Source organism: Misgurnus anguillicaudatus, chromosome 10 (assembly GCF_027580225.2).
Source record: "Misgurnus anguillicaudatus chromosome 10, ASM2758022v2, whole genome shotgun sequence".
Lineage (NCBI taxonomy): Eukaryota > Metazoa > Chordata > Actinopteri > Cypriniformes > Cobitidae > Misgurnus > Misgurnus anguillicaudatus.
Window position 1 is genome coordinate 21667074 of NC_073346.2, and position 12962 is coordinate 21680035.

A 12962-nucleotide genomic window follows, 5' to 3' on the forward strand; every position below is an offset into this window, starting at 1 on the left:
TTTACGCCAGCGGCTGGCGTATTTTTTCAGTTGTTTCCAATGGAAGCGCAGCGTTTTTTCAAAAAGCCGGCAGCTAGCATTTTTTTCCGCGTTGAAAGTTGAGCTGAGTTGGGAAAAAAGCTGAGCGCCAAGAGTTGAAAAATATTCAACTTTGAGTGAAAAGCTCAGCTCATCAATGTCAGTTCTCACACGGCCGTCCAATCACAGTGAAGGAGGGGCGGGACAAATATCACAACAACCAACCGGCGAATCGTACAACGACTGATAAACAAAGCAGAAGTATCACAGCAACCAAAGCGATCACATGAAGAAAGCTGGCAGTCTGCGTCCGCCTGACATTTTCAGCCGCGTTTAAAAGCTTTGGTGTGCACACACCTTTATTGCTAAATCTTTAAAGGGCTTTGGTGCTAAAACCCACCTGGAGAAGTATGCATGGCCTTAGGCTGTGTCCTAACTCTTGGGTAAGATGTGTATTTTAGTGTGTTTGCTAAAGGTTCTGCAAGGCTTGGTGGCATAGAGTCTGTGTCCAGGCAGGTATAAAGAAGAGGGAACATAGTGACAAAAGAAAGAGGGAAAACAGCCATCTGTCATCTAAAATGGGGGTACGGCGAAAGCGGAGGGGGTGGGGTACGGGGGATAGTCTGCATGTCAGTCACTCATCAGTCTTCACCATCAAAAGTTTTCAATGAGCGAAACGTTCCATGCTTGACAAATGAATGACACCGCAGGGTATCGTAGTCACGCTTTTAAAACGTGTTTCCATCTGAATGCGTGTGTGTGTGTGTGTGTGTGTGTGTGTGTGTGTGTGTGTGTGTGCGTGTGTGTGTGTGTGTGTGTGTGTGTGTGTGTGTGTGTGTGTGTGTGTGTGCGTGCGTGCGTGCGCGTGTGTGTGTGTGTGTGTGTGTGTGTGTGTGTGGTAAGGGGCTTATTGTTACTGCCCCAGAGCAGTTTCACCCACTGCTCCACAAACATGAATACAAGACGCCAACTCTACCGTAACACATAGCACCGTGTGCATTTACAGTAGGGAGTTGATAAAAGCAGAGCAATGGGCAGAATAAGAGAAGTGGAACGAACGAGAATTAGACATAGAAAGAGAGGAAAACTGCAAGCAGACATGCCAGTGAGCATGTGTAAGCTGATCCGTAGGGCAGCGTGTCCAGCTGTCTCTCTGTCAATCCGTCCAGAGCAACACTGTACACCGTCATTCCCACAGAGATCGGTGACTACTCTTTAAAGCCTAAACCTTGCAAAACAAAGTTAAGATTTATGCATAAACCAAGACTAAAATAAAAGTGATCTAGAATCTATAAACAGTACGAACAGTCCTAATAAGTTCATTATACTTAGTGTTCATATAGCTTAAAGTGTTCATATGATGCAAAGGTCATGGGTTCAATCACAGGGAACATAAATACCAATAAAAGACATTTATAGACTGTATGCACTGTCTGTCAAATGCCTAAATGTATTTAGCAAATTAAATGTAACATTACATTTTTATTCATGGCATTCAGCTTACAAATTTGCAAATGAATGAATTTGTACCTAGTCAAATTTCAGTATAGGAAACCATGACAAATGTTTAAAGGAATTGAGGGACCCAGTTGCCCAGCACTTGCAGGAAGCAGATGGACATAGAAGCTGGAATTCTATGGAGGGTGAGGGCAGATCATGGTGTAGAGGAGGTTGACTTTGACATTGATTACACCACCCTGCGTGTTGGAAACGGAATGGTGTGGAGGGTGCCAGGACATGATGCTGGCTGACGCCACCTGGCCATGTAGCAGAGATGGCATGGTTGACATTGGTTGGCAATGTGGCCCTCCCCATGGAAGCACCAACAGGCATCCCCCATCTTTCCCCACCCTCTTTGGTTCTCTCTTATTCATACACTCTGATCCACGGCAGATCCAATCACCATCTGGTACTGTTATGCTGGGACCTCCTAGGCATTCCACTTCCTATTTTTAAATACAGTTAAATTCAAATTCCTATCTTTTTTAAGTCCCTGTTTGATAGTGATCCCCCCACGTATACACACTTAAAAAGTTAACACACTCATGTTAACACACAAACACATCGGAATGTTAGTTCTGTCAATAATAAACACATTCTGCACACACAAACTAATCCTAAGAATTCAAAGTGACCTGTGAACTGCATTTACCCACGATCCTCTCCTGCTTCACAATGCCTCCACCTGCAATATGCTCCCCAATCTGTCCCACTCCTTCATTATTTTCTCCCAATCCAGTCTTTCTTTCCTTCTCTTGTTCCTCTTCATCTTCGTGTGCCCTCTCGCTGTGTCTAATCACTCAGCATTAATACCTGCATTCCGGCAGCCTGAGGAATGTCTTAACAATGTAGCCCTGTCTTTAAACCGCTGCACAGGTACAAGAGGATGTGTGTCTGCGCACGTGCGGCTGCATGTTTCTATGTCTGTGTGTGCGTAAGACAGAAAGTGAAAAGATTCAAATGAATTGAATGGGTCGGAAAAAGATTTAAAAGTCACAGAGTGCACTTACTAAATAAATAAATTAACATGAAATACTGATTTACATTGATTTTATTGCCTGGTTTACTGCAAAAAAAACTAGTTACATTTACTTATTATGTAATGAAAAAAGCAAATAGTACCCTTTAAAAAAGCCCTAATATGTATAAAACATTTAATTTAACGGCAATAGAGTTTATTCTTCAGAAGGAAATGCTTTGTTCTTCCATGGTGTTTTCGCAACCTGATCTCACGAATTTCCGTGGCATAGTCACGGAATTTTGTGCTCATTTTTTCGTGGCATTCTCACGGATCTCCGCATTTTTTCGTGGCCCTGCGGACTGTCTTTTTCCGTGGCATTCTCACGGATTGGTTACTCAACTGTTTTGTCCTGTTTTCTTACCATTTTCTCTTCGGTTTAGGGTTAGATTTACATGAAATGACATCCCTACCCAAACCCAACTCTAACCCCAACGCCAGGCGACAATTGTTTAAAGTTTAGAAAATATAAAAGAATAAATCAGAAAAAATAGTATAAACCAATAGTTAAAGTGACATACTAATACAAACACCAAATCTAACCCTAAACCGAAGCGAAAATGGTTTGAAAATAGGAAAAAGCAGTTGAGTAACCAATCCGTGAGAATGCCACGGAAAAAGACAGTCCGTAGCAGGGCCACGGAAAAATGCGGAGATCCGTGAGAATGCCACGGAAAAATGAGCACAAAATTCCGTGACTATCCCACGGAACTTTGTGAGATCATGTTGCGTTTTCGAGTCGATCAGAATAACACTTGTGGAGATATTCGAGCGTGTTTTTTAAGAGCTATTTTGTTGCGTGGGGCTAACCATAAGGCGAATTCTGGCATGTTTGGTATCGTTGGACTCGGCTACTACTCAGGAAACAAGTCCCGTGAGAATATGTCAATCACAGCCAAAGTTATAAGTGTGTAAAACATTTGTCTTACAACTAGGTGGCGCTGCGACGAAACTGGGCATGCTCTCTCAGTTCCTGAATGGCATCACAAATACCAACTTTCGTGTCAATAGGCTAAAGTTTGGCGAAGATACAGCCTCAAATCCGTTTTTAGCGCTCTACGTAAAATTTGTTGACGCGGTTTACGGAAATGTATATATTTGGTACCTGAGCTGAGGTACCTATGTACTCTTAAAAGTGTACTTTTTTAAAGGGTACCGCCCCAGTGACAGCTTTTGTACTTTTTTCTGAGAGTGCAGAGACAATTAGCAAACAATTTTTTAAGATATCTTACTGTATATTTGGAAAAAAGGGAATTTTCACAACAGAAACAAAGGAAAGAGCACAGTGTGAGAAAGTTGCCTTGAGCTCAGTGAGGTACAGTAACCACTGTTACACACAACCACTGTTTCAAAGAGAATGAGAAAGGGGGTCTCCAGATCTTACATCTGAACCAGAGTGGATCATTTTAATGAACATGTGTCCTCTGTACTCTCTCCACCAGCCCTCCCCGGTGCACTAGTCAATATGCGCCCATACGCCCACTCCTACTCCCACTTTGACTGTTAATTGACTAGGGAATTGTGCGTGCTTGTCGCTATGGTTACTTGGCAGGGAACGGGGGTTAGACTGACCTCCATCTCAAAAATGTTCATCCGAGGTGTGGGGAGAGCGACAGCCGCCACTGCCCTCACCCAACGGGCGTTCCACACCCCATACGGCAAGCCAGGCTGTCCAAAGACACCAACAAACCCCAACAAACATATGCCTAACAGATTCAGTCTACCAATGTGTGTCTGTCTCATCCCAAAATGACTGTCTAATTAAGTCAGTCTTAAAGACATAAAGCCCTGTGTGTTTTAGTGCAGAACCATTTCGTAAGCTTTGCTTTCTAATGAACTAAACTAATCCACCATAAGCCAAATGCCATAGTTGTCTGTATAATTGTCATTTAAGAGCAATTCGTGATTTTGCTAGGAATTGAAAGCAAACAAGAATTTATTGGTCTAATGAAAGCTTAATTTGATTGCACCGATCCCATTTCCTTTGATTACACATAATATCATCATCTGGATTTTCATTTGTGCTAAATTTTAGTCAGCTTGGTTCTCATATTCTAGCTATGGGAAAATATCTTTCCTATTGAAGCAGGTGCATAACGCAAATGACATCTATATCCTCTGTGATTTGTACTAAAAACTAAAATAACATCCAAAACTGATTTCTGGCCATTAATAACCTTTCATTTCAGAGCAAATATATGGTTACAACCTATAAGAAATAACAAGGTAGGAAACTTGAAACTCAATAGGGAATTTAGCCACAGCTGTCAGTCACATGCTGGTATACTGTACAGGGAAATCACTGATTGGATGAGATTATACTGGAGTTAAACCATTGTGAGCTTAAGCCCCGCAGGCCTGAATATGATTATCAAGCTAAGTGTCAATCAGGAGGCCACCAGAATTCGAGTTGGCACCGAGATCCTCGTAGTCCGTCCGACCACCTTCCAGATTAACTATCAGCTTGGGACACTCATTAACCAAAAAACACTACGCCAGCTAATCTAAATCACAGGAATGAGGGGTTTTAGATGTGGAAGAGGAGGAGGGAAAGGGTGAGGAAAAGTGCAAAATCTGTTTTTTATCTAAACTGGTCAATTTTAAAGTCATGTTCATACAGGTTTAAGCAAAGTGAGCACTGAGCAGGTTGCGAGAGCTGACGTTAGATGAAATGAAAGGTGCTGTTCTCCCGCAGGTAAACATGTGCATCCTGAATGAAATGTGATCTGTCACCCAATCTCAGTCTAAATACGGGGAACCCCCAATCTCAAAGCCCTACTAAAGTGTCCATAAGCCTGCTGGTTATCTAATGTCGAGTCCTCCAAATGTGGTTATTTTATAAACAGGTTTATTTATAGAGAAACATGTCATGATTTTTGCAGTAGTTCTTGATGTAATGCGCCCCAGACCCACACACGCACTTACTAATGGACTCATTTAATTTGTTTTCCTCTGCTCAGCAGAACTCTCATTGCTTTCCTCCCTACGAGGACATTTTAAATCACCAGTGGGCCCTGCAGTGCTCCATGGGTCAAGCGCTGTTAAAGCAACAATGCGGCTCGTCAAGCAGTGACCGTTGCGCTGAAGAGGTTAACAATGGTCGGCTAACCATTAACCAGATTAAAAAAACGGCAACATAGTCCCGATACAAAAAAATGTGTCCTTCATGGCACATGCTATGTAAATAGAGCATGAAAGATTGAAAAGGAGACTTTAGATGATAAATAACAGCCAGCACACTGAATACCTTGTTTGTCTTAGTTAAATATCCAAAATAAAACATTAAATTGTAGATCCTGCGTACACATAAGGACACTTAAGACTAAACAGTAACCAAACTTATCCAATAAAAGAACTTTTTTGTATTTTTACAATTGCAATATTTGCTGGAGATTTTGTGTGCGCCCAACACAAGGTTGTGCAAAAGATCAAAAGATCAGGGTTACTATAATGTGTATGTGTGTGATTGTGTAATGGGAACACATCTTAAAGGGTCTCTGGAGTGCGGGGTATTGAATACCTGAGCCTAGGGGTGTGTTCTACTAACCAAACGCCCGTAAGCTAAGGGTTATAAAAGCTTTTTTCTCCCCTGTGTCAGTATACTTTTCTCTAGGGAATGTTTGCCAGCTGATAATACAAGGACAACAAGCCGAGTCTGTGTGAGGAAGAGGATGTTTGAAGAGTCCTTAAAACAAGCAGTGTTTTAACAATTCTGTGTTTTCAGGTAAATCTTGCACATTTTAAAACAGTTTCTGTGGAGTCTAACGGCGAGATGACGCAAATGAAAGAGATCTTTTAAACACTGCTGAGCAGAATCAAACAAGCATAAACTAGCTTGGAGATTCGTGCTGGTCTATAGATGGTTTCAGCAGTAACAACATAAACAAGCCAAGCGGCTGTCGTGGTCCGCACATAACTTCCGGTAAACTTCGCTAAGAATAAATAATAAGAAAGTTCTTTAAACATAGTTTATTTATATAACAAGCAAGGAAACAACACAGATTACCTAGGAAACCAAAACATTTGTTATTTTTGACGAGGTATTTGTTCAAGAGATCAGTTTAGCAACTAGTCAGACCCTTAAAAAAACGAAACCGGAAGTAAAGTTCGGATCCAGACATGTATCGCGTCAGTGCACGTGCGTCCGATGAAACTGTCTATAGTGGTCTTTCAGCAGGGTGGGAAGCAGTCTGTAGTAAGGAATACATGATATATATTTATTATTTGCAAAGCACGTTTTATGTTGGTGATATATAAATGAAGCCGCATTGTAAAAATACTGATTGAAGTGAAATCAAACTTTGATGCTCTCAATCTCACAATTAGATTATGAGACTTTAACCTGGATGCCGCAGACAGGCCACAAAGGTTTAAATGTTTTGAATTTGATGTGCAACAATGGCTGACAATTCCATGAAAAAAGGGCAAAAAATAAAAATATTATTATGCTATATCATCATCCAGTCCTAGCATATAATCAAACCAACAATCTAGTGCAGTGGTTCCCAACCCTTTTCACTTCAAGGCCCCCTAGTTGCCCACAACAATATTTGAAGCCCCCCATTCACTAATTTTTTTCCCAAATAAAATTAACTAGAGCTTACAATAACTAGACAGATTCACTACTAAAATGGCCAAAAAAAGAAACATCTACCATATTTTTCAGTCTATAAGCCGCGTTTTTTCATAACTTGGCTTGTGCTGCGTCTTATAGTCAGGTGCGCCTTGTAAGTCAGTATGAATTAAATTTGACATTTATGAGGCAAGAGACAACATTACCATCTACAGCCGCGAGAGTTCGCCATATGCTGCTTCTTTATTTATGTAATACAATGAATTCAGTAATGTGGAATGATGAGTATGCAAACTTAAGTAGTTGGCTTGTTCGGTTAATTTAGCCTATTCAACCTTCCAAGTAAGTTCTGTATGCTATGGTTTATCGTTTAAATAACTGATAATATTACTTTTAACATACAGACATCTATTCAGCCTGCTGTTCTGTATGCTATTGTTTAGTTGAATAACTTGCCTTTCCAGAATAAATGTCTGTTCTTCGGCTTGGATTTTGTGAAATAATTTCCTAAATAAACGCGACGTATGGTCCTCTGTGACTTATATATGTTATTTCATCTTAATGGCGCATTTTTGACTGATGCGGCTTATACTCCGGTGCGGCTTATAGTCCGGAAAGTACGGTAGATTTTTGCTTGTTTTAGCTTATTTTGATGCTTGTTTTGTCCATTTTTTTTATATTTTAGGTCATCTTGAGGCCCACTTGGAAATCTGCCCCGGCCCCCTTGTTGGAAAACGCAGATCTAGTGTATGACAAAAAACAAGATGTAAAACTACCAAGCTTTTCTCGTAAGCAAAATCCCCAAACACTGTTAGGATAAACAAATCAATTCAGTACTACTAATGTCCATTTCTGGATCGATAAGAGTCTAATAGATGCTGCGATGTACTACAGGATGGGCAATAATACATCATGACCTAAGTTCTTTGCTAAAAAGGGATATTTTCCCCAAAAGGAAACCCATCAGCGCTGAATCCATTAGGAATGCCTGAGAGAGGCTTCAGGATTTGCATTGGCCAATCACCCTGCTGATCTCTACAGCTAAATGGATCAGTCGCACTTAACCCTGTCTCCCCAAAGAGCCCATGAGGTTTCCATTCTCGCTACCATCAGCCCCACGTTCAAGGATGTGCTTCAAAGCACTACCCCAACACACACACACAACAATGCACTTTTCAGTGTCCCTTATATCCTTTTGTACCCCCCGCTTTAGTATCAAACCACTTCAATATCCTTTACAGCCAACACACACAACTTCCTTACACACTGTGTTGTGTTTGTCTGTGTATGCCAGTAATAACTGCCTTGGAGAAATGAAAGAGCAGCGGGTCTACCTGCATCCTCTTTCTCAGCCCTGCCCGAATGCTTTGTAGTGTGGGCAGACTGTTTGATGGCTGGAGGACTGGGCAGGGTCCAGATTTCATGAAAGACCCGAGGGTTGGTGAGGGGCCGAGGTGCAGACGGAAGGGGAGAGAAGAGACGGCGGGGTATTCTTTTCTCTTCTAAAGTCGTGACTCTATCAGCAGTGGTGGTGGTGATAAATTGCGAAAAGTGAAAAGTCTGCATGAATTTACTGCCACCCCACATCCACATACACACGTCTGCCCTCAGTGTCAACCTCTCTGTGTACGAAAGCTAGATATCTATGCTAGGACACGCACAATAGCTGCATGTTAAATGGAGACAACCGTAAATCACCGAAAACATCAATAGTCACCCACTGATCTTCAAACAAAAACCTCCATCATTACTGAAAACAATGAGAGAAACTAATAATCATAGGGGCATTGAAAGAACTGAGACAAAGCTCATCCATTGCATATAAACTATGTGTGTGTTGTGTCTGGGTTTATAACATCTGCAGCAGTGTCTCAACTGAACCAACAAGGGGGTCGTCCTTCACAAGAGGTACTAAACCAGATTCAAAGAGAGGCTTTTTATAGTTTACTATATTTGTTGAACCTATAAAAAAGATGTGATGTCAAGACTAGATTTTGTTTCTAAAAAACTTCACAGGTCCTTCTCGAGAAAGTCAGAACTGTTAAAACATGCAAGACATAAACATTTTATTCATTGGAAATAAAGCTACTTGGCAAGCCTATTTTTGATTTAGTTATATCCTAGTCATTGTAATAATGCTGAATGACATCTAGCATACAGGGAAGTTAAAAGAAACCTATTTTACTTCAGGAAGGAACCTTGAGGCTCACTGATGGGGTTTATAAGATAAAAACGGCTTGGGAAACACTGGCTTAGATGATATTAATGCCAGACTGCTTTGTTTCTCTCTTTCTGAGCTCACATCAAGCTGTAGTGGAGCATGTGGTTGTTCCCGCTTTGTTGCCAGCGAGCTCTCTTCAAACGCCTGCCAGCACGACTGCCGCCATTGGGCCTAAGCTTCCAAAAACAAGCTTTCGTAATGGGCTTTCCAAACAATTAAAGCAAGCCAAGCGCTTTTTGATCATCATTTCAGGCGTTTAAAGAATCACTAAAGCTGGCTCTGATTTTGGTGTTAAATCTAATAGATATGTCATATTATTCAAGCTACAGTTATATTTACAAACAGTCTGTTAAACCACCAAAATCTGAACTATGCATAAAATGTGCCTTATGGTAAACCCCAGTGTGTCATATTGGTTTGGATTAAAACCAGTGTTGTGGTTGCACGAGCAGTTTTTTGGCAACCTGTGTGTCCATCTGTGCCGAATGAGAGATAGCGAAAAAGAGAGAGAATCTGGGGGGTGGCTTGAAGAGTCAGGGGGCGAGATGTAACCTGTCCCCTGCTGAATGCCTCTCATTCCAAGCAGTAACTCCCCCCACAGGCATGAATCACAAGGCTTATGCGAATCTGGGTCCCACAACAATAAGCTGCCTCACACACCACCACCATCCCCAACCAAATGAGTACCTTGGGTCGGTAATGTTGCACAATGTGTAAAGTGAGTTGCAGTAGCCACTGAGCTGTGCGTGTTACCGTAAATGGGTGTGCGTGTCTAGCTGCAGGTGCACGCGCTGTCATAAAGAAATGCATACGTGTGTGAGATGGATATCTACGTGAGTTTTGAGCTCGGAAAATCCACCTCAGAGACACAAGTTTGGCTTTTATCTGCGGGCACAAAGAGCAGGTTTTAATTTGAAGCTTCCTAATACCATAATAATTACAGTTGGCAGCAGGAGGTGATGTGTGTGCGTGCTGGCGTTTGATGCCGCGGAGTTAGGGGAGGCGAAATTTAAGCAAGGAAATGAGCTGGGGAAATAAGCCAGTGATAGACAAAGGAGGGAAGCGCAGTGTTTTTGCACAGCTCTTTAAACTCGGTTGACAAGCTGTCTCAACGATTCTTTCCGCCACCTTCTAACAACCTACTGTGATCAAGCGCATGAAGCCACACACACACCTCACTGAGGTGCACGGTGATACCACCTAGGGATACACACTATTGGGAACCCCTTCAAAAAAGCAAAAAATACAGTCTAAATGCCACCTGAATAGAGTATTGCTTTGTGGCTGAGAGTAAGGGTGGTTAAAGTAACAAGGTCAGGTGAACTAAATATGAGACTGGCCAAGAACCATTTTATATGCTAATCACCGAGCCTTCCGTTATGGAATAGATAGGATAAATTATAAGAAACCAGCAGCAGAAGCCGGTGCCCCTCTGGGCTGGCAGAGGAACGCAGCAAATTGAAATGAATGGGCATGGGTCCAACAGCTTCCATTTGGCAGTTAAACACTACAGCGATGAAACCACTAGAAATGTTAAAACAGGTTTTCCCGTGGATGCATTCATGAAATCGTGTGATATGTCATGTGGTATGATTTGCAAACCACAAGTACACATACAGTCTGGCCACAAAAGTGAGTATGTAGATCAAACGACATACTGTCTCAGCCTATGCAAAGCATTGCAAAAAAAAACTTTGCTTACTAAACAGTTAAGAAAACATAAATACACTTAAATACATAGGCTCACATGAGGTTTTAAAAGATACAGAGGCATCACAAATTGATTAAACACTTCATCTATTTGTTGCTCCACACATACAGTATTTTAACACAGCCCAAGGGCACTGTGCGCATTTATCTCAAAGTAAGTATAGGGCGCTGACTGAGGGATAACATACGTGGGTAAAAAAAGGCAGTAGATATCTGCACCAGAAAGAAGGTGAGAATGCTAGAAAAGGCAGATACACTTGATATGATTGGGGAGTGAGAGAGCCTCAAGAGCAGATAAGATAAAAGCAGGTACCTCTGAGATGGAGAGGAATGCCTGCCTTGGAGGGGTTTTGGATTTGGAGGGGGTTTGGGGGAGTTGGACTGGTGCAGCTGCACATAAATCGCTTTTATTTGCCACATTCAAATAATTAGTCATAATTTGATGTTTTGATACATAGGTGAAACAAATTTTGCAATTAAACGCATACATGTTCAACAGTTCATTAACTTGACTTGCTAAACGAATGTCGTTTAGCAAAGCGGCTTCGGCTGTGCGGTTTACCAAAGTGCTAATAAATTAACCCATTCATTTTTATATGTTAGAAGTTTTAATTGTAAAAACGGTAAGCAGGAGGTTTGTAGCGGGTTGTTGCGCATTTAAGGTGAGATTAAAGGAAGCGCGTCTATCCGGCGACAGTCGCGCAACGCCGACACCTCCGCTCTCGAGCGCAGCGGAGCGACTCCTCAAACCCAATACTTGTCCGAGTTGTTAACCCTTGAACCATTCCCTGATTTAAACAAATCACAAACTTTCAAAGATCACCAACAGCCACAAAAATGATCACAATCTCGTTACTTTGAGGAAGTGTCTCTTTTAACGACAGGCGTGAAGCCCGTGAAGTTGTGTGGGCTAAGTAAAAACCGTTAAAAACAGTCTACACACTTGCGCTCTTGTATCTTCCGCACAAGGTTTTAAGGAACAGGTTGTTGAGGTAAAACATCAGAAAAAACAATTATGCAAATGTATCCATTTCAGAAATGTAAATTGCGTCCAAACATTCAGAAGCACAATCATAAATCAAAAAGTCAATTTTTTAACACAAATGCGCCTTAATTGAGCCGCAGCGAGGCAAACTTGCTTAGGCGCTTTTTTTGTAAAATGACTCGTGTTTGAATCGTTCTTACCTTGCAGTGTTAAAGCAATTAAGGTCCAAAACCTGCAGCGTCCCAACATCGTTCTTTCCATAGTTGCTTTTATTTCAAGTAGCGTCGCTTTAATATTTTTGCGATGTCTCGTCAGTCCGTCGCAGGTCTGTACAACTCCTTCACTCTCTGCTGTCTGCCTTACTCACTCTCTCACACACACTCAGTAGTGCGCACCCCTGTCCTTTTTACTGCAAGAAATCTGATGCGGATGGTGACTTGGTTGATATGCAGTCTACAAAAGGTGACCAACCGCCCCTCCCTCTCCCTTCCCAAAAAAGTGCTGCTAGAATGAGTGCAAACGGACGAGAGTTTTTACGTTGTCTGAAACGCACGTTTTAATTTTTACTTCAAAAATGAATGATTATGCGCAAAGAACAAGATTAAACCTAAGGGGTGTCTTTATATAATTTCTAAATCTTAAAAAAAAAACTTTCACAATTCATCTGCAGATCCTTTCATTCAAAGCAACTTACAATGCATTCGAGTTATAGGTTTAGTAAAATGTGCTGACTGCTCAGTGGAGCTATATGGGTTTTACACAATAGTAGTAGTCTAATGGTATTACAATATTCTGTAAATGCCCCACGCAAGTGTAGTAGGCTACTACTTGTATGTCTAAATTTGTGTTGTTTTTTCTGTGACTAAAGAGGAGTTTCTAATTCAGGCAGGGATGTGATAATCTCACCCCGGCCACTAATTTAGATCATGCATCTCTG

The 12962-nt window shown here is 41.5% G+C and overlaps 1 protein-coding gene across 1 annotated transcript in view; it reads right to left on the reverse strand.

Annotated features, from left to right (window-relative positions):
• LOC129437268 (uncharacterized) overlaps positions 1 to 12363 on the reverse strand; it is a 41035-nt gene extending 28672 nt beyond the window's left edge. Inside the window, exon 1 of the mRNA XM_073872102.1 lies at positions 12226 to 12363. The gene's annotated coding sequence lies outside the window, so the exon portion shown is untranslated. The remainder of the gene's footprint in view (positions 1 to 12225) is intronic.
• Between the last annotated feature and the right edge of the window lie 599 nt (positions 12364 to 12962).